The 19,924-nt window shown below is 42.9% G+C and overlaps 1 protein-coding gene across 9 annotated transcripts in view; it reads right to left on the bottom strand.

The window, feature by feature from the left end:
* The window catches only part of SGSM3 (small G protein signaling modulator 3), a 43,341-nt gene extending 26,860 nt beyond the window's left edge, over positions 1-16,481 (bottom strand). For 4 of the 9 annotated variants that reach the window (XM_077914399.1, XM_077914405.1, XM_077914404.1 and 1 more), the window contains exon 1: positions 16,329-16,477. The gene's annotated coding sequence lies outside the window, so the exon portion shown is untranslated. Of the gene's footprint in view, positions 1-4,547; positions 4,762-16,328 lie in introns of those variants that run through there. The other 5 variants (XM_077914403.1, XM_077914402.1, XM_077914401.1 and 2 more) reach the window with 3 other exon arrangements.
* Positions 16,482-19,924: the final 3,443 nt, after the last annotated feature.

A 19,924-nucleotide genomic window follows, 5' to 3' on the forward strand; every position in this document is an offset into this window, starting at 1 on the left:
ATAATAGCTACCATTCACTGCAGGCTTTCTAAGCATCAGGAACTTTAATAAGCAGAGCCGAATAAAAATTTTTAGAAGTCCGTTCGTTTGTCAAGCCATTCCCACTTCTGGAAATTTATCCTACACTTCAACAAAAATGACTCCTATAGAAAGACACTCCATATGCCATTGTTTATGATGGCAAAATATTAGAAAACCTCAATATCCACTGGTAGGGGACTAAATAAGTTACATAACATCTATAATGGAACAGCGTGCAGCTGTCTAAAAAGAATGGGTCACTTATTTATGCACTGATGGAGAACGCACAAGATACACTGCTAAGTGAAAAAAGCAAGAGGCAAAACAGTGAGAATAGTAAACATTTATCTAAAGACGGGGAAGTTTTCACATAAAATTTAGAAGGCTGCATGTAAGAGTAATTGGGTGGCAGAGGGACTTTTTACCTAATACCCGTTTGTACCTTTTGAATTTTGAAGTATTTGAATGCATTACCTATTCAAACGAAGTTAAGCATGAAAAAAATTTAAAGACCTTCAGAAAGCCACAGAATAAGAAAGATTAGGTGTTCCCCCTATTTAATCAATATAAATAGAAAAATGAATATGAGGAAGTCTAACATTTATTTATTTTTTTTTTTTTTTAAAGATTTTCTTTATTTATTCATGAAAGAGACACAGAGAGAGACAGAGGCACAGACACAGGCAGAGGGAGAAGCAGGCTCCACGCAGGAAGCCTGACGTGGGGTGGGACTCGATCCTGGGTTTCCAGGATCACACCCTGGGCTGAAGGCAGGCGCCAAACCGCTGAGCCACCCGGGTTGCCCAGGAAGTCTAACATTTAGATTTTTTTTCTAAGATGACTTTTACCATGAATGTCTAATGCCTAGTTCTTTCCATTTCTCTTTGTCTGTCATGTCTCTGCTGTATTAGAGCCCTCAGCACATGCCTGGTTTACTAAGGTCAATCCACAGCAGATATTCATCAGTTCCAGTGACAACACTCCATTTTTACAATACGGAATGTGCAAGGGTCGTGATCCTTTGGTTCTCTCTCCTCCTGCCTTGCTGGCTGCTCCTCCTGAGTCTCTTTTCCCAGTTCTTCCTGCCAGTTCTTAAAAGGCCCTACTGTTCTGTCCTAGATCCTTCTCCACTTCCCTGCACTCTCACAGACTCTCGTGGCTTCAATTTACACCTACAGGCAGATGATCCAATTTCCATTTCCACAACACATTTCTCTCCAAATTTCAGGCTGACATATCCAACTGCCCACTGGGACACTCCTCCACATTCCTCGAAATACCATGCTCTCAAATTAAGTCATTGTGAACCCTGCCCTTCTCTGGTGGTCCCTATCTCAGGCGACTGACCTTATAACCTATCCACATCTTTCTCCAGCCAGAATTGGGCCTCATGGTTAAATGGCTTCTCCTTTATCTTCCCACCTCCACACTTCAATTCATAAAGCCTTTCCTACTGTTTTTTGAAACTTCCCTTTTCTCTCTAACCTTTGCTACTTCCCAGTTGGGACTGTCATTTCTCACCATCATGGTTCTTACAAGTCTTTCAACTGGGATCTCTGCCTCCAGTCTTGCCCCTGCGCCCCACGCCCCATCTATTCTCTATTCTGCGGCTAGAGAAATCCTTTTAATATGCAACTGATCAGGGGCACCTGGGTGGCTCAGTTGAGCCTCAAACTTGTGATTTCGGCTCAGGTCATGATCTCATGGGTCGTGAGATTGAACCTCATATCAGGCTCTATGCTCAGTGGGGAGTCTACTTGGGACTCTCTCTCTCTCAAATCTTTTTTAAAATTCATTTTTCCCATTATCTCCCTTAGTGCCAAAGACAAATGAAGTGAAAACCCACTATATATCAACTACATTTCTCAACTACCTTCCCCCAAACTGGCATCAGCAGAAGAGTGGTGACTCTAGTAATTAATTATCCACTCCTGAGCCGCAGGCTTATAGCTTAGACTGCTCTCTCCCATCCCTGAGTCCATGTTTTCTTTGTGACCCTTTAAGAGAGGGTGCTCCTTTAGGCAACAGGTGTGACTGTGCAAGGCAGAGCACAGACTGTGGAAACACAGAGCAGGGAAACAGAAACCTCACCCAGCAGTTCCAGTTAAGTGCAGCTCTCCTATACAGACTTCTGACCCATGCTCAGCCACTCTAGGTCTTTCCACAAAACAATTCATCATCTGAGGCAGTCTGACCACTTCCCTGAGCCCTTCCAGGAGCATTCACCTAAGATTTACAGCCTGGCAATACCCAGATGATGATAAGGAAAGCAAAAGCAAGGTACTACACGGACCTTCTGTCAGTACCAGTACCAGGGGTGGGGGGCAACAACCCCTTCAGGAATAAAACAAATAATGGTTAGCTAGCTGCAATTGCAACTTGAGTAGCTTTGAAAAATAGCGACACAAGTTTTTGAGGAAATAAAGCTCCTTGAGGACTGTCAATAAGTGCCCCCTGAGAAATTTATATTTAAAGTGTTATATTAACTTAGGAGCTTATGGCACTTAAAAGGAACAAGACAGTTAACAAAGTCCCTATTCCTCATATAGGTAAACTACAGAGATCAACAAACTACTTTATTTATTCAGCCAGACTATTTAAATAATTACTGGGAATTTCTCATTTGCAGATAAGAATATACCTACATAATTACTCTAAAGTATGGCAATCTGTTCCTGCTTACTTATGGCAGTGAGTGGATGGAGGTACCAATGAAAGAAGAAATACTGTATTTATTGTTTATCATTCTGCCAAGTAACCAGAGCTCAGAGTTAAGCACCTCACCTGTGTCACAAGCTGACCCTCTATCCCACACTGACCAGTACAGCAGTCATTGGCAATTGTGCAGCACAATCTCCAGGGAAGACCATGAACCTACCTGTAGGAACAAAACTCCTTGGCTTGGGGTATGGAGCCAGTGGAGACCAGGTTAAAACATAATATAAGCAGCTGGATTAAGAAACACCAATTTTTGCAGACAAATTAAGCAGATAAATCAGGAGAAAATTCTCGTATTATACAAACAAATGAATTTCTCTAACAGACCTGCACCTGTATTTAGAGATTAGCTTCTTCAATACCATGTACAGCGCAAATGCACTAAGCACAGCCATGAATGACAGTCATGAATGACAGTTAAAAGGACCTTTTTTTTTTTTTTAAGATTTTCTTTATTTATTCATGAGAGACAGATAGAGAAGGCAGAGACATAGGCAGAGGGAGAAACAGGCTCTCTGAGGGAGCCTGATGCAGGACTCAATCCCAGGACCCCAGCACCACAACCTGAGCCAAAGGCAGATGCTCAACCACTGAGCCATCCAGGCATCCCTAGAAGAATCTTTTGAGTTATGTCCTGCTCATTTATTTTCAGAAAAAAGAAACTGAGGCCAAAGAGGTCAAAAGACTTATAGTCATACCATAAACATGTGGCACATCCAGAGCAGAAGCTAAGTCTCCTATTTCCACTATTCCAACCTAAAATTGAATCAAAAACTTGGGGAAAACATGGGAACAAGCAAACTGGATCACACTCAGACCAACATCATTACCAAGAGAAATACCAGCAGAGATGTTATGGGGAGTTGTCCTCCTGCTGTTGTAAACGTTGGGGTTAGGGAGGACCATATCTTTTGTTCGTTTGTTTGTTTTTTGGTGGGCCTACCTTCCATTAGATAATCCACTGGTTTGGGTTAGTTGTTTTTTTTTTTTATTAAGATTTTATGTATTTATTCATGAGAGACACACAGAGAGAGAGAGGCAGAGACATAGGCAGAGGGAGAAGCAGGCTCCCCATAGGGAGCCCAATGTGGGACTTGATCCCAGGACTCCGGGATCACACCCTGACTCGAAGGCACTCAACCGCTGAGCCACCCAGGTGTCTCTGGTTAGCTCTTTATATCTCATACTTAATACTGCTGGTTTAAACAATCAGGCCCACACACTTTAAACTTCTACACTGTAGGAATTACACTATCACTTTCAACTAGCCACTGAAATTCTTGCCTAGCCAAGCCCCATGTAAGTTTTCACTGCCCTCTTTGCCCACGTGACTCCAGGACAAAGTTAGGAAACAAGCTCCATGCTATTTATCTTCACTGTTGCTCAGTGACTTTTATTCTTCTCTAAATGACTTTCTATCATTTACCTACCTTTAATGTTTTCAAACATTCAAGCTTTTCCCCCATTTCTTCAGAGCCCCAACTGTTATCTGCTGCTACTCACTCCCTCCCAGCTATTGACCTGGTTTCCACCTTAATGAAGCTGATGTCATTTGGCTTAGGCTTCCTTAACTTCCTCTTCCTCCTATATAATTGCTCCATCTTTTCACTTTTCTCTTTCCACCTTTCTCTCAGAGGAAGAAGTAGCCTTCCTTCCTTCGCAGGCTAAGTCCTCCACGCACCATTTCCCTTACCACATCTCCAGCTCCCCTCTGCTGGCTTCAAGTGCACTGCACATGCTCGGATCATCTGCATCCTTAATTACAACACACCCAAACAAAAGCAACTTGGATCCCTCAACCCTCCTACCTTTCCAGCTCTTCTTCCTCTCTGTGGCACATTTTCAAAGGCAGAGTTGAATTCTGCAACCACACCTCTTCAGCCAGCTTGCTCCTTAGGCTTTTTCCCCCTAGCTTCCTCTCTTTGCACCCAGACTTTCTGAGGTCTCCAGTGGTTTCCTTGTCACCATATGGAATCCTCTTCCTTTGGCTTCATTTCCTTAAACTCCCTGCAGCATTTGATTCTGCTGACTTACCTGGTTTCTTGAAATTGTTCTATGACTCTGAGGGTACTGATCACACTGGTTTTCTTTCTCTACTTAACTGTTTCTTTGCTGACTCTTCTTCTCCCAGGCCCCCAAAAAAGACATTCCTCAAATCAGGCTTTTTTCAATCCACTCCTAATGGTTTCCTACTGGGGAATCCGTTCCTGTTCCTTTTTTTTTTATTATTTATTTTTTTTATTTATGATAGTCACAGAGAGAGAGAGAGGGAGGCAGAGACATAGGCAGAGGGAGAAGCAGGCTCCATGCACCGGGAGCCCGATGTGGGATTCGATCCCGGGTCTCCAGGATCGCACCCTGGGCCAAAGGCAGGCGCCAAACCGCTGCGCCACCCAGGGATCCCCTCCATTCCTGTTCCTAGGGGATTTAGCTATCACTGCTGTACAGATATGCCACAAACCTCTACCTCTAGCCATGGCAACACTGGAGATTTCCAACTTCCTGCTGGATGGCTTTAGCTGACTTAATCACATCTAAATATGTTCTTCTCAAACGAATCTATTTTTATTCTATCCCAGATGATTCTTTTTTGATTTTCCTATATCTTCTTCTAAGACTCTCAGAGTCTAAGCTTTTAGTAATTTCTGGCTCCTTTGTCTTACTTTCATACTGAATCAGTTACAAAGTCTATTTATTTTATTTTATTATTATTTTTAAAAAGATTTATTCATGAGAGACACAAAGAGAGATAGGCAGAGACACAGGCAGAGGGAGAAGCAGGCTCCATGCAGGGACTCGATCCCAGGTCTCCAGGATCAGGCCCTGGGCTGAAGGCAGGCGCTAAACCACTAAGCCACCCAGGGATCCCCTGATTTTATTTTTTTAAGATTTTATTTATTTATTCATGAGAGACACACAGAGAGAGAGGCAGAGACACAGGCAGAGGGAGAAGCAGGCTTCATGCAGGGAGCCCAAGCAGGACTCAATCCCAAGACCCCAGGATCACGACCTGAGCCAAAGGCACTCAACCACTGAGCCACCCAGGTGCCCCATGATTTTATGTTTAAAAGAATCTCTAAGTATCTCTATCTCCACTACTTTAATCCAGACCCTCACTGACCCTTTTCTGGGCTACTGTAAATCTCCTGGAGTTTTCTATGTCTTTAGACTCTCTCTCCATTCATGTTAAATAAACACTGGATTAATCTCCACTGAAGCATAGCTCTAATTACAGGGTTCCCTCACCTTCTTCAGTGGCCCGCAATCTACCTTCTGAGTCAGCTCATATTTTCTCTGCACATATCCTATGCTTCAGCCACCTGCACCTCTCACTGCTACCTCAACATGTTTCCAGATCTGGATTCATATTGTTTCCTGCTTCAAAGGCCACCTCCCATTTACCAATGTCCTGATTCTATCCATTTTTCAGTCCTCAGCTCAAATACCACATCTGTGATGCTTTCTATAGTCCTCTCAACATTTCCTCGTACCTATCTAATGCCGCACACTTACATTTCTCTCATTTTTAACTAGTTGTGTCTACCTTAACTCTACTAAACTGGAAGCTCCTTAAAGCCTGAATCCTCTTCAGCATTTAATATGTAATAGAGATTCAATACATATTTGCCAAGTGACATGAATGCACCTTTAGTATTTTTGGATTTGGAGAAGAAATCTATGTTCACCTTATATATACATGGTACAATGGGAGCAAGAAGTCCTGGGTTTGACACCCTGTTCTGGCACTTAGCTGTGTGGTCTTTGGGTAAAATATTTAATCTCTCATAGCCTGTTTCCTGCTCAGTAATTTACAATAAAGTACTGAGAAAGTATTTAGCACCCCAGCACAGTTACACATATTTAATGTAGAGACAATATTTTCCAAAGATGGGCAACAACAATATAACCTATCTCACATGCTTTTTTTTTTTTTTTCCTTCATTTATTTATGATAGTCACACAGAGAGAGAGAGAGAGAGAGAGGCAGAGACACAGGCAGAGGGAGAAGCAGGCTCCATGCACCGGGAGCCCTACGTGGGATCTGATCCTGGGTCCCCAGGATCGCGCCCTGGGCCAAAGGCAGGCGCCAAACTGCTGCGCCACCCAGGGATCCCTTTATTTATTTATTTATTTTTAAAGGAAGCTCTATGCTCAATGTGGGGCTCGAACTCATGACTCTGAGATCAAGAGTCACATGCTCTACCGACTGAGCCAGTTTTAGATTACTTAAAAATAAAATCTTTAGTGGCACGTGGGTAGCTCAGAGAAATGGTCAAATGAATCCATAATGTCAAATAACAATTATTAATGTAATTTAATAAATTACACAGTAATTTATAAACAATGTTAGGTAATGATAAGGGCTCTCATGCTTATTACTTGTCCTTTTCTAGAAACTAAAAGAATCTATATTCTACCAGAAAAGTACAAAGTACTTAGAGCCATTTCCAAGTATTTATTTAAAATAAGGATAGAATATTTTCTGTTTTATTTCCAAAACATTTCTGAACAATCCCTCATGCATTTGTTGTGTCTTTCTGGCCACAGTGGCCAAGTAAATCTATAAACTCAAGGTCCCTTCACTAGGTCATAACTGTTCATTTTATCAAAGTTTTTAGAATTTCTTGTATCGGTAAACTTCCAGATTTACTTCTTAAATTTTGTATAATAAATATTTTAGTTTGTACTTTCGAGTTCCTAAATGACATATCTTGGGTTGTTAAAATGTGCTTTTCCTAATGGCTTATATACATTAGCAAAATTTTCCTATAACTTTCCCTCAAGTATTTGGTTCTTTTCAATATGGATAAATATAATATGCTTGTATTATGTGAATCAATATGAATAAAATATATAATTTACAAAAATAAAAGTTGCAGCAACTTTTAAAGAATATACAAACTTCATAAAATTAAATACATTTGCATTCTGCAATATACATTTATTTTAAAAAATGAACTTTAACTCAACTACCAAAGTTTACCATCCTGTTTATTTGCCTAAACCATTTTCTACCTATTCTTGAATCTCAAAACAAAAATAAACCACACACACCAAAAAAAAAAAAAATCAAATCCACTAATATTTTTTCTGGTTATGTGTCATAGATAGGGCAGCCCTGGTAGCTTAGCAGTTTAGCGCTACCTTCGGCCCAGGGTGTGATCCTGGAGATCTGGAATCAAGTCCCACATCAGCCTCCCTGCATGGAGCCTGCTTCTCCCTCTCTCTAATAAATAAATAAAATCTTTAAAAAAAAAAGTCATAGATACTCACTGTGGAAAAGCTGGAAAATTTACAATTAACAAATGAATAAAGAAATGAATGCCCAGGGACATCTAGCTGGCTCAGTTGGAAGCACACGCGATGTCTGATCTTGGGGTCATGAATTTCAGCTCCATGTTGGGTGTGGAGATTATAAAAAAATAAATAGGGATGCCCCAGTGGTACAGCTGGTTGAGTGTCTGACTCTTGGTTTTGGCTCATGTCGTGATTTTGGGGTCGTGAGATCGAGTCCCAAACTAAACTGCACTGAGTGTGGAATCTGCCTGAGATTCTCTCTTCCTCTTCCTCTGCCCCTCCCACTCATGTTCTCTCTCTCTCAAATAAATAAATAAATCTTTAAAAAAATAAATAAGCTTTTAAAAAAAAGAAATGAATATCCAAATGTTTACTGATTATTTCTGAGTAGTTAGAATATGATTAATCTTTTACTCTCACACACACACACACTACATAAAGAAAATGTTAACAATTGCACAAAAATATTTCCACCATCACAGAAAATTCTATTGCATAGTGTTTCACTATTATACTGCCTCCCAGGACTGGGTTTTGTAATGAATACATTTTGGTCTCTATCCATGGGATTACAATTCCATTGACCAGGCAAATAAATATACACACATGAAATGACAAACAGAAGGCCAGTTAAAAATAAGAGAAAAAAACACAAATATTTAATCAAAGTCCAAAGAAATAGAGGTTGATATGGAAAATCATAAAGGAGGACAGATAGGCACGCCTGGGTGGCTCAGTGGTTGAGGGTCTGCCTTTGGCTCAGGGTGTGATCCTGAGGTTCCAAGAACAAGTTCTGCATAGGGCTCCCTGCCAGGAGCCTGCTTCTCCCTCTGCCTATGTCTCTGCCTCTCTTTCTGTGTCTCTCATGAATAAATAAAATCTTTAAAAAAATAAAGGAGACAGATATTTATTGACTTAATTCATGGAGGGATATGTATACATTGCACTAGGCACCCAAGCAAGATTTAAAGGCTACAGTCTGAAAAGGAGACGGTCAATCACCACCCTCCCCCCTTTCCTATCATTAATGAATGAACTACATGATATCGGGATCTCTAGTCCTTATGAAGGGGATGATTTCAGACTTCTAGTCCTAAAGTGCTGTGATCCAAAGAGAAGAAAAGAAAAAGGCACCAGAGAGTAAGGAAGCCAAGTGAAAAAAATCTGAAGTTGACAGAATGAGCTGGATTCCCAGAACATAAAGCAGACCCAACGGTGATTTTGTGTTGAAGAAATGTTGACTTCTTCAACACCATTTATTGAGTGCCTACTACAAGCCAGGCACTGTTCTAAAGTGATAAGGACACAACAGTGCTCAAAACAGATAAAAATCCCTTTTTTTCAAGAATCTGGCATTCTAGAAGGGGAAACAAGTAATTTTTTTTTAAGATTTTATTTTTATTTATTCATGAAAGACTCAGAGACAGAGAGAGAGGCAGAGACACAGGCAGAGGGAGAAGCAGGATCCATGCAGGGGGCCTGACGTGGGACTCGATCCCGGGTCCCGAGGATTAGGCCCTGGGCTGAAGGCGGCGCTAAATCGCTGAGCCACCAGGGCTGCCCGGAAACAAGTAATTAAAAAAATAAATAAAAAGCTATACTGCATGCCAGGTGATGATTAGTGCTACAGAGTAAAATGAAGCAGGAAAAGGGATAGGCAGGTGCAGTTATTTTATTTTTTTATTTTTTTAAAGATTTTATTTATTTATTCATGAGAGACACAGAGAGAGAGGCAGAGACACAGGCAGAGGGAGAAGCAGGCTCCATGCAGGGAGCCCGACGTGGGACTCAATCCCAGGACTCCAGGATCAGGCCCGGGCCGAAGGCAGCGCTAAACCGCTGAGCTACCGGGGCTGCCGAGTGCAGTTATTTCAAATGAGGGGTTCAGGGAAGGCTCAGTGAGAAGGTGAAATCTGAGCCAAGACCTGAAGGAAGTGACAGGCTGAGTGAAGTAGAGGTCTGGGGCTGAGCAAAGAGCAGTAGTGAGGCAGGAATAGAGTAGACCAAGGTGGTAAAGTAGGGAAAGGCAAGAATGGTTTGTTCTAGACTGATCTCTAGGTCTCAGAGTCTGGAGACATAGACTTCAGAATTGGAGAGAACTTTATAGGTCACTTAGTACAATTACCCATTAGATTATTAAACCCATATTGCCCTTCCCAAGCAACCATGTTGTCTTGGCTTGAACGATTTTATGTTTGTTTATTTATTTATTTTACTTATTCGTTTATTTAAAGTAAGCTCTATGTCCAATGTGCGGCTTAAACTCACCATCCCGAGATCAAGAGTCACATGTTCTACCAAGCCAGCCACACCGGGGCCTGAACAATTTTAGTGTATATGTATCTACCTCCACAGCCCAAGATAGCCTGTCCATCCTTGCACAGCCCAGCTTTCAGACTTTAATTAGTGCATAAATCTGTTTCCTAGTAACATCTACTCTTTATTCTTTTTAGGGACACACTGTGTGTACCACATGCTTCAGATGTTTGAAGATAACTTTCAAGTCTTCTCTCCCATTTCTCTTTTCAGGTTAAAGTCAACCACCAGTTGTTTTAACTCTTTTCTAAGTGACATGGTCATATGTCATTTAACAGTAAATTAAGGGAGTCTCAAATGCAAGCCCGAAAAACTGACTTTAACTTATATTATGTAATATAGGATTTATTAGAAAGATATGAAGTAGGGCACAGAACTGAGGAAAAGCTAAAGAATCAGGTCTTTGGGAACAAATACAGAGCAGCTCCAGTATCCACATATTAGGAATTAATCCATGATTGTGATGAAGGTTTGTCACTGTGTCATTCAACCTAAGATTCAAATTATTTTTTTTAAAGGTTTTATTTATTTAATCAAGAGAGAGAGAGAGAGAGAGGCAGAGACACAGGCAGAGGGGGAAGCAGGCTCCATGCATGGAGCCCGACGTGGGACTCGACCCCAGGTCTCCATGATCACGCCCTGGGCCATAGGCCGCGCTAAACCGCTGAGCCACCTGGGCTGCCCCCTAAGATTCAAATTATAGGAGGAGCACATCTATTTGCTTAACACCTATTGGCCTAACCTGGGTCATGTGCCCACCACTTACTAGGTCTGGGATAGATTGTTTCCTCAAAGCAAAACTAAGTTGCTATTCCCAGAAAAACCTAGACTGGATGCTGAGTAGATCCAAACAACTTATATACACTAACTTCTCTCAAAATGTGATGCCTCAAATCTAACATAAGATTCAGGTGTGGAGGAGGAGCAAAGCCCCTACACTTGTTTTGCGACCTTGGGCAAGTTACCACACTCTGCCTCAGTTCCTATCTGTAAGACCGTGATGGTCACAACTTTGTTGTACTTGTAGCAATCAAGTAAGAAAATGTATGTTATACATTTCCTGAGTCCAAAGCTAATTATAGTAGCCAATGCTCATTGACCACCTGTCACAGACATAGATTATTTTATGTAATCTTCAAAACAACCCTATGAAGTAGAAGGTTACTGGAGTCTGACTATCCAGATTCAAATCATGACTCCATCACTGATTTGCGTGACCTTGAACAAGTTACTTGTTGTGTCTGTTTCCTCACCTTAAGTAGGGGTAATTCTAATAACATAGAGGGTGATTGTGAAGACTGAAGTAATACAAGTAAAATTCTTAGAGCTATGCCTACTATATAATAAACACCCAATAAATAATAGCTATTACTATGACTGGTGGTAGTAGTAGTAGTTATCCCAATTTTATAGATGAGCAAAATGAGGCACTGGGAAGTTATAGCATTTAAGTGTTCAAAGTTTCAAGTGGTAGAACAGAATTTGAAACTCATTTTAGATACTCCTACCTACTATACTCCACAGACTTTGAAAGTTGGGGTGGGGGGGGGAAAAGCAGTATTTGGACTTTAACCCTAAACTCAAGTCACACAAATTAAGGATATTTACAAATGAAACTCAAACAAAAGAAGAGGGAAATGAACTGCTGATACGTATCTTTAGAATATCAGCTAAAAGCCTAAGCAGGTATCTAGAGAAAACCAGGAATACTCCTATCATTTTCTTAAGAATAAGTTTTCTCTTAGCCCTACTGGAAATCAGGCCCTTCCCAAGGGTAAGCCTTCTGATTAATCCCTTCAATCTCATTTTTTTTAAGATTTTATTTTTAAGTAATCTCTACACCCAACACGGGGCTGGAATTTACAAACCCAAGATCAAGCTCATATGTCCCACCACTGAGCCAGCCAGGAACCCCTTAATCTCTTTTCTAATGTTACTCTTATTTTTTAAAAGATTTTATTTATTCATGAGACACAGAGAGAGAGAGAGAGAGAGAGAGAGAGAGAGAGAGAGAGAGAGAGGGGCAGCGTCATAGGCAGAGGGAGAAGCAGGCTCCATGCAGGGAGCCCAACGTGGGACTCGATTCCTAGTCTCCAGGATCACACTCCGGGCTGAAGGTGGCGCTAAACTGCTGGGCCACCAGGGCTGCCCTAACGTTATTCTTATTGACAAAGTTATTTAATGATTCCAAAGAAGTTAACTTCCCCAAACAATTCACAGTAGCAGAGAAAAAAAGACACACACACACACACACACACACACACACACACACACAATAAATACCTGCATCATACTGAGAAAACTGTGAGCAAGGCATAATGGTAGAAGACACAGTTAAAACTCTGCCTATCAGGGATCCCTGAGTGGCTCAGGGGTTTAGCGCCTGCCTTTGGCCCAGGGCTTGATCCTGGAGACCCAGGATCAAATCCTGCATCGGGCTCCCTGCATGGAGCCTGCTTCTTCCTCTGCCTGTGTCTCTGCCTCTCTCTCTCCCTGTCTCTCATGAATAGATAAATAAAATCTTTATCTAAAAAAAAAAAAAAAAAAAAACTCCGCCTACCAAAAAAGGTAAATGCCTCTTGTTTATGAAGTATGACCATCAAGGAACCTAAATGTTCAAAAAGGTAAGGTGATTTTATGTACACTAGTCAAACAATGGTGTCTTCAAAATCAGTTCATGAAGTAAAGCTTCACTCAGTCATATGGTACTGAGAGTACTACCATGTTCTGAATACAATATCCTATGAAGTATTCATTCATCAAATATTTATTGATCACCTACCACTATTCTAGAAGACAGAGGTGAGCTGGTGAAAAAGATAAAGGCCGTACTCTCACAGAGCTTACATTATCAGTAGATATTATAAAAAAGAAATTGAGGCTCAGTTCCCAGGTCTGTTAGACTCTAAAACCTACACTATGTATTTTGACTATATTGTGTCTCACTGGAAAGACACAGCTTCTCCTAAAGTCCACACCTAACCACACAGTCCTGACAGGCTTGTCTGCAACAATTTAGGGTTCCTCTCTGTTGGCAGTCCAGTGTCACTTTCTCAGCGTTCTTACCCCAACTCCCAAGAGCAAAAAGATTGCTTGGTCAGTAGTTTAACACCTCATACTGACATGTATGAATTTCTTTTTCTCCCTCATTAGTCCCTAAACTCCCTCAGGGCAAGAGCCAAGTCTTAGCCTCTTTATAGGTCTAGATGATAGTACAGGAGATAACAGAGAGCTGAATGGAGCTCATGAGAACATTTCAACAGAGTAGAGAGTGGAAACCAGGCTGCAATGAACTAAGGAGTAACAGAAAGAGAGGGCAACGGTGTCTGCTCTTCAAGAACAAGTCTGGAAAGGAAAAAGAGGGAAGTGGAAGTCGTCTGAAGGAGAAATGTGATCACAGGAAAGTTTTATACTTTTCTAAGAATGAGAAAGATTTGAACATATTTGTTGGTAAGGTAATACAGCACAGTAGGAAGAGCAGGGCCGGCGGAGTCAGGCTTGAATTTGATTTCTGGCCTCACTATCCTGGCCTTCTGTCACTTACTATGTCGGCAGGCAAATCACTTAACCTCTGTACTTCAACTTACACATAAATAAAAAGAGAATGATAGAACCTATACCTCACTGTGACAATGACAGCACTTGGCAAACAGAGGAAATCCAATAAATGGTATTGATTATTACTGTATGTGTGGAAGCCTGGACTCTGGTGTTCTAACCCCTCCTACATAGCTTATGCTTCAGCGTGGATTTCCTATCCTAGTCTATGTGTAATATGTGATGGCAAAGAAACAGGATCCTTATTTCTTCTGTGTGTACCATCCTCTGTGCTATTCCACTTCTTTGTGACAGTCTGCATGAGCGCATGAATGGCTACTGTGGAAAATTACTGATGTCATCAGCTGAGGAAGTAGACAACCTGGAGAACAAGCAGATGAAACTGATGTTAAATCATCAAAATGTACAAGATTCTGGGCTCCTGCCAAAATTCATTGAGAACTAGGAAGAGAGAAACTGAAAACACAAACACAGAACATTGTTTAACTTCCTAAGCCAACAAGGTGTTCCCAGCATCCACCCCAGGCACAGAAAGATGGCTGTATGATAAAAGAGACAGTTCTCGGGGCTCCTGGGTGGCTCAGTAAGTAGGGTGAGCGTCCAGCTCTTGGTTTCTGCTCAGGTTGTGACCTCACAGTCATGGAATCAAGCCCTGAATGCAGTTCTGCACTCAGTGCACAGTCAGCCTCAGATTCTCTCTCAAATAAATTTTAAAAATCAAGGAAGAAAGAAGAGAAAGAAGAGAAAGAAAGAAAAGGTTCTCTCTTGAGTTCCTGTCTCAATATTTCACCCTAACGTCTGGTTATTTCTGTGAGGTGCTACTTGGGTTCAACCAACTTTTCCGCCATCTGACAAGTTTCCAAATTCACAAGATTAGTATGCTTCTTAAATATTTTAAATAATTTTTGTTCACAGCCTTTTAAAATTAATGCTCTCGTGCTCACCTCAGCAGCACATATACTAAAGTTAATACTCTGGTCATGGGTCATGTTCACCTGTTACCCATACATGATCAACAGAAACACCTCACACCTTCCTCCTAACCGTATCACGCATCTCCAGGCTACTGTGACAATTAAAGATGAAAAGTCTACATATATCTAGGATTATTGGAAGACAGGAAAGATAATGACCTCCATTTAGAATCAATTACAAATTAATCACGGAGAAGAGAAATAAATACGTAAAACAAAGATGATGTAATTACTGATTAGAGTTCAGAGAAAGCTGGAAGATAAGGAAGAAGAAGATGAGGAGGAACAGAAGTAAGAAATGTATGTGTATCTACAAACTTAATTACAAACAATCACTAAAAGCTACAAGTAGGGGCGCCTGAGTCAGTTAAGCATCTGACTCAATTTCTGCTCATGGTGATCCTGGAGTCTGGGGATCCAGCTCCAAGTACTGCTCCCTGCTGAGGACACAGTCGGCTTCAGATTCTTAACCTTTCCCTCTGCTTACTCTAAAACAAATAAAATCTTTTTTAAAAAATAAAAGCTGCAAGCAAACAAGTCAAAGTTGGAAATTCAGTTTTTGTGAATCAAGGTCTTATTAGGAACTTGAATTTACCAAGAAAGAATAAGAAAGAAGGGTTAAGGATATTCCAGGACATCTTTAATAACCCACCAAACCCCAAAAAAGCCAGCAACCCACCACACATTTCAAGACTGGAAAATACGACAGTCATCCATCACAGAAAACAAACTTCAAAACATCTCTTCTTCCTCCATGTAAAAGCATCCTGGATCATTAAACTGAGTATAAGAATAATTTTCGGAATTCCAATCCCAACCACGCTGAGTGACCCCGGCTAACACACGCCTCAGTTTCCCCAGGTGTAACGAGTCTCGGCCTGAATCTGAGCCTGTGTTCTGACCCCGGACCTGAATCTTCAACGTCAAGTCACAAGTTAAACCTGAGAAGAGCCCGCAGCTCAAAGGTGCCCGAGGCAGCTTTAAAAAAAAAACAAAAAGAAAAGAAAAAGAAAGAGGTCCCCCCGCCTGAGGTGCGGCTTCTGTGAAACCGCTCGCGGCTGTGGAGGGGGAGGTCTGCTTTCGGGCTCGAGCCCCCAGGCTCCCCGCTCCCGCCCGCCGCGCTGCGAGGCCGCCCCCGGCCCGGGCGGGGACGCGGGGGCGCAGCGACACGCGGGTCCGAGCCCCGCCGCCGCCCCGCAGGCCCCGCCCCCGCCGCCGCCCCGCCACAGCCCGAGCCCGGCGCCCCCCGCCGGCGCCCCATCCCACGCGGGCACCTGCAAGGACCGACCCCGCCGCTCTCCCGGCCGCGGGCGGCGCTTCTCCCCTCGTCTGCCCCGTCAGCCCGTCCGTCAGGCGGTCGGTCGGTCCACAGCCGCCCCCGCGACCCCAGCGGAGGGGCGGGTGTGGGCGCCGGGCTCCGCAGACCGCTCCTTCCGCACTCACCTGCCTGGCGCGGGATGTCTACCTGGCGGCCGCCAGTCCCTGCCACCTCAGTGCCAACCTGGGTCTGACTCGCGGCTCCACCGCTCCGACCCAGTCAGCGCTCGGCGGCGCCACTGCGCACGCGGGCCGGGCCGGGCGTAATGCCGCGGAGCATGCTGGGGGCTGTAGTCCTCCGGGACCCCACACACGAACCTCCTTCCTAGCCCAGACCCGGCCCCCGGGCGGTAGCGGGGGGTGGGGCACATTAGTCCTCCGAAGCCCAATTTTAGCCCAGCAATATCCACTGGACTTTCATGTGCACTGCAGCCCGAGCAGCTCAGGGTAATATGGGGTGGACCGGCGGTTGGGATGCAGGACAGATGCGGCAGGACTCTGGAAAGGAGCGGCCCTTACATTTTTTTTTTTTGTTTTTAATAATAAATTTTTTATTGGTGTTCAATTTGCCAACATACAGAATAACACCCAGTGCTCATCCCGTCAAGTGCCCCCCTCAGTGCCCGTCACCCATTCACCCCCACCCCCCGCCCTCCTCCCTTTCCACCACCCCTAGTTCGTTTCCCAGTTAGGAGTCTTTATGTTCTGTTTCCCTTTCTGATATTTCCTACCCATTTCTTCTCCCTTCCCTTCTATTCCCTTTTACTGTTATATTCCCCAAATGAATGAGACCATGTAACGTTTGTCCTTCTCCGATTGACCTATTTCACTCAGCATAATACCCTCCAGTTCCATCCACGTTGAAGCAAATGGTGGGTATTTGTCATTTCTAATGGCTGAGTAATATTCCATTGTATACATAAACCACATCTTCTTTATCTATTCATCTTTCGATGGACACCGAGGCTCCTTCCCCAGTTTGGCTATTGTGGACATTGCTGCTATAAACATCGGGGTGCAGGTGTCCTGGCGTTTCATTGCATCTGTATCTTTGGGGTAAATCCCCAGCAGTGCAATTGCTGGGTCGTAGGGCAGGTCTATTTTTAACTCTTTGAGGAACTTCCACACAGTTTTCCAGAGTGGCTGCACCAGTTCACATTCCCACCAACAGTGTAAGAGGGTTCCCTTTTCTCCGCATCCTCTCCAACATTTTTGTTTTCCTGCCTTGTTAATTTTCCCCATTCTCGGCCCTTACATTTTCTAAATATTTAAGTGCTTTCTTCACAGGTGTACAGAACCAGGCTTAGACCAGTCCGAACCACTCTTACAGAACTCACAAGCCCTGGAAGGAGCCACAAATTGGAACAAATTTGGTTGAGGGCATGCCAAAGAAATTCACTCTCCAGGCATGTATAACCCGGGGGTGGGGGTGGGGGGTGTCAGAAGCCTGAGTTTGGGTCACTCAACCACACTAACACTTAGCTCATCCATAAAATGAGAATGTGAACTTATGGTCGTGAGAACTAGATGCTGTTTCAGAAAATGTTAAATAAGGCACAGTACAAATGAACAGTCCAGGGATGTAGAAGGCCCATCTCCATAGGATACACAGGTCCTAGTAGACATCAGATTCTGTCCTGAAAAAAAAATGTGTTGGGGGCCTAGCAGGCTCAATCTCTAGAGCATGTGACTGAGTCTTGGGGTTGGAGTTTGAGTCCCACATTCAGTGTAGAGATTATTTAAAAAAATAAAATCTTAAAAAAAAAGAAAAGAAAAGAAAACGAGTTTATCACCATTTAGGAAGGTCACCTTTTTAAAAGCATAGTATTTTAGGGGTGTTGTCCTAGACATGTCTCCCTACTTAGAAGAGGTAAATTTAGTTTTAAAGCTGCTTATTAATCTAAGCATGGGTTCCCATTGGTGTTCCAAGGGGGTGATGCCTGGGTCAATGAATGGAACCATATGCAAAGTCTACACATACAAGGCAGTCTCAGTTGTGACCTCACTGTATTAGGCTCACTTTGCAAAGTCATGTTATTTACAACATCCCTGTGAAAGCTGGGTGAATTTTATCATTTGAATTTTAGAGGACCTGGGAAAAGTAGTAAGTGGCAAAGCAGAGATCTGAACCCAGTTTCTGAGGCCAAGTTCGGTTTCCTTTCCAAATTCTTTTTTTTTTTTTTTTTTTAAGATTTTATTTATTTATTCATGAGAGAGAGAGAGGCAGAGACACAGGCAGAGGGAGAAGCAAGCAGGCTCCATGCAGAGAACCCGATGTGGGACTCGATCCCAGGACTCCAGGATCACGCCCTGGGCCGAAGGCAGACGTTAAACCACTGAGCCACCCAGGTGTCCCCAAATTCTGCTTAAACAAAACCAACGCACCGCCCCCCAACCCCCACCCCGTTGCCTTAGAGCAACAAATTCCATTCTTTTTAGTGTGGTAACATCCTTTTCTGTCATCTCACAACTTGCAGGGGCTGTATTTCCTAAGTTTATCTTTATGAGGGAACACAATTTGAGACAGTTGTCACGTCAGCTGAGGTGTCAAAACTCAATGGTTAAGTAATGCTAGCTTCAGCATGGGCCCCTTAGGTTTTTGCAATGAACCATTAGCATTTCATTTTTGCTAACTTTCCCTACACACTTAAAAGGGAACTAAGGACTTGTCAATACTTGCCAAATAAAGCTTCCAGCCCTCCTCTAGCATTCCAGTGGAATATTTATCAGAGATCAATACTGGGTAGGCCAGGGGTCCTTGGTTGGCTCATTCTGTGGAACATGCAACTCTTAATCTCAGGCTGGTGAATTTGAGTCCCACACTGGGTGGAGATTATTTAAAAACCAACAAAACAAAAACAAAGCTGGGCAGGTCCAACAGCCACAGCAGATAGAAAACCAGTAGTTCTAAGAAATGGCAGACTAGCTAGCAATTCTATGAAACTTTCTAAGTGCCGTGTGAGAATTCAACATACATATTTCACCTCCATTAGAGGACAAAAGCGAAAAAAGAAAAATGGCACATTCTTAAAAGCTTCATAGGATGCTACTCAAGGCAAAGCCCTTCTCAATTTTTGCCACAGGAAGGGTGGATGGAGCCAGGTACATTGAAGAAATTCAACCAAGCACCAAGCTGGTAGGAAAAGGAACATCTGCATCATGATAAAGGGTGGATTATAAGACAATAAAACCAAGGGGAGCAGTGTGGATTTGTTGAAGTTACATCTCAAGAGCACCTTTTCTCAGTGGTGCTTAATGAACTGTAATGTGTTCAGATGATAAATGGTGTATGTGGGGATCCCTGAGTGGCTCAGTGGGTTTAATGCCTGCCTTCAGCCCAGGGCGTGATCCTGGAGTCCCGGGATCGAGTCCCACGTCGGACTCCCTGCATGGAGCCTGCTTCTCCCTCTGCCTGTGTCTCTGCCTCTCTTTCTCTCTGTGTCTCTTATGAATAAATAAATAAAAATCTTAAAAAAAAAAATGGAGTATGTCCCATTATTGAGGAGCCATTCAGCACACTGCTCCATAAGCTCCAGGAAGACAGACTGACTTGTTCACCATTGTATTCTTAGTACACAGTAGGGTGCTGAAAAAAAAAGTGCTAAATTATGAAATCTGGGGGCTCCAGATTGGGTGGCTCAGTTGGTTAAGTAGCCAAGTCTTGATTTCAGTTCAGGTCATGATCATAGGGTCCTGGGATCAAGTGCTGTGTTGGGCTCTAC

This window comes from Canis aureus, chromosome 11 (assembly GCF_053574225.1).
Source record: "Canis aureus isolate CA01 chromosome 11, VMU_Caureus_v.1.0, whole genome shotgun sequence".
NCBI lineage: Eukaryota > Metazoa > Chordata > Mammalia > Carnivora > Canidae > Canis > Canis aureus.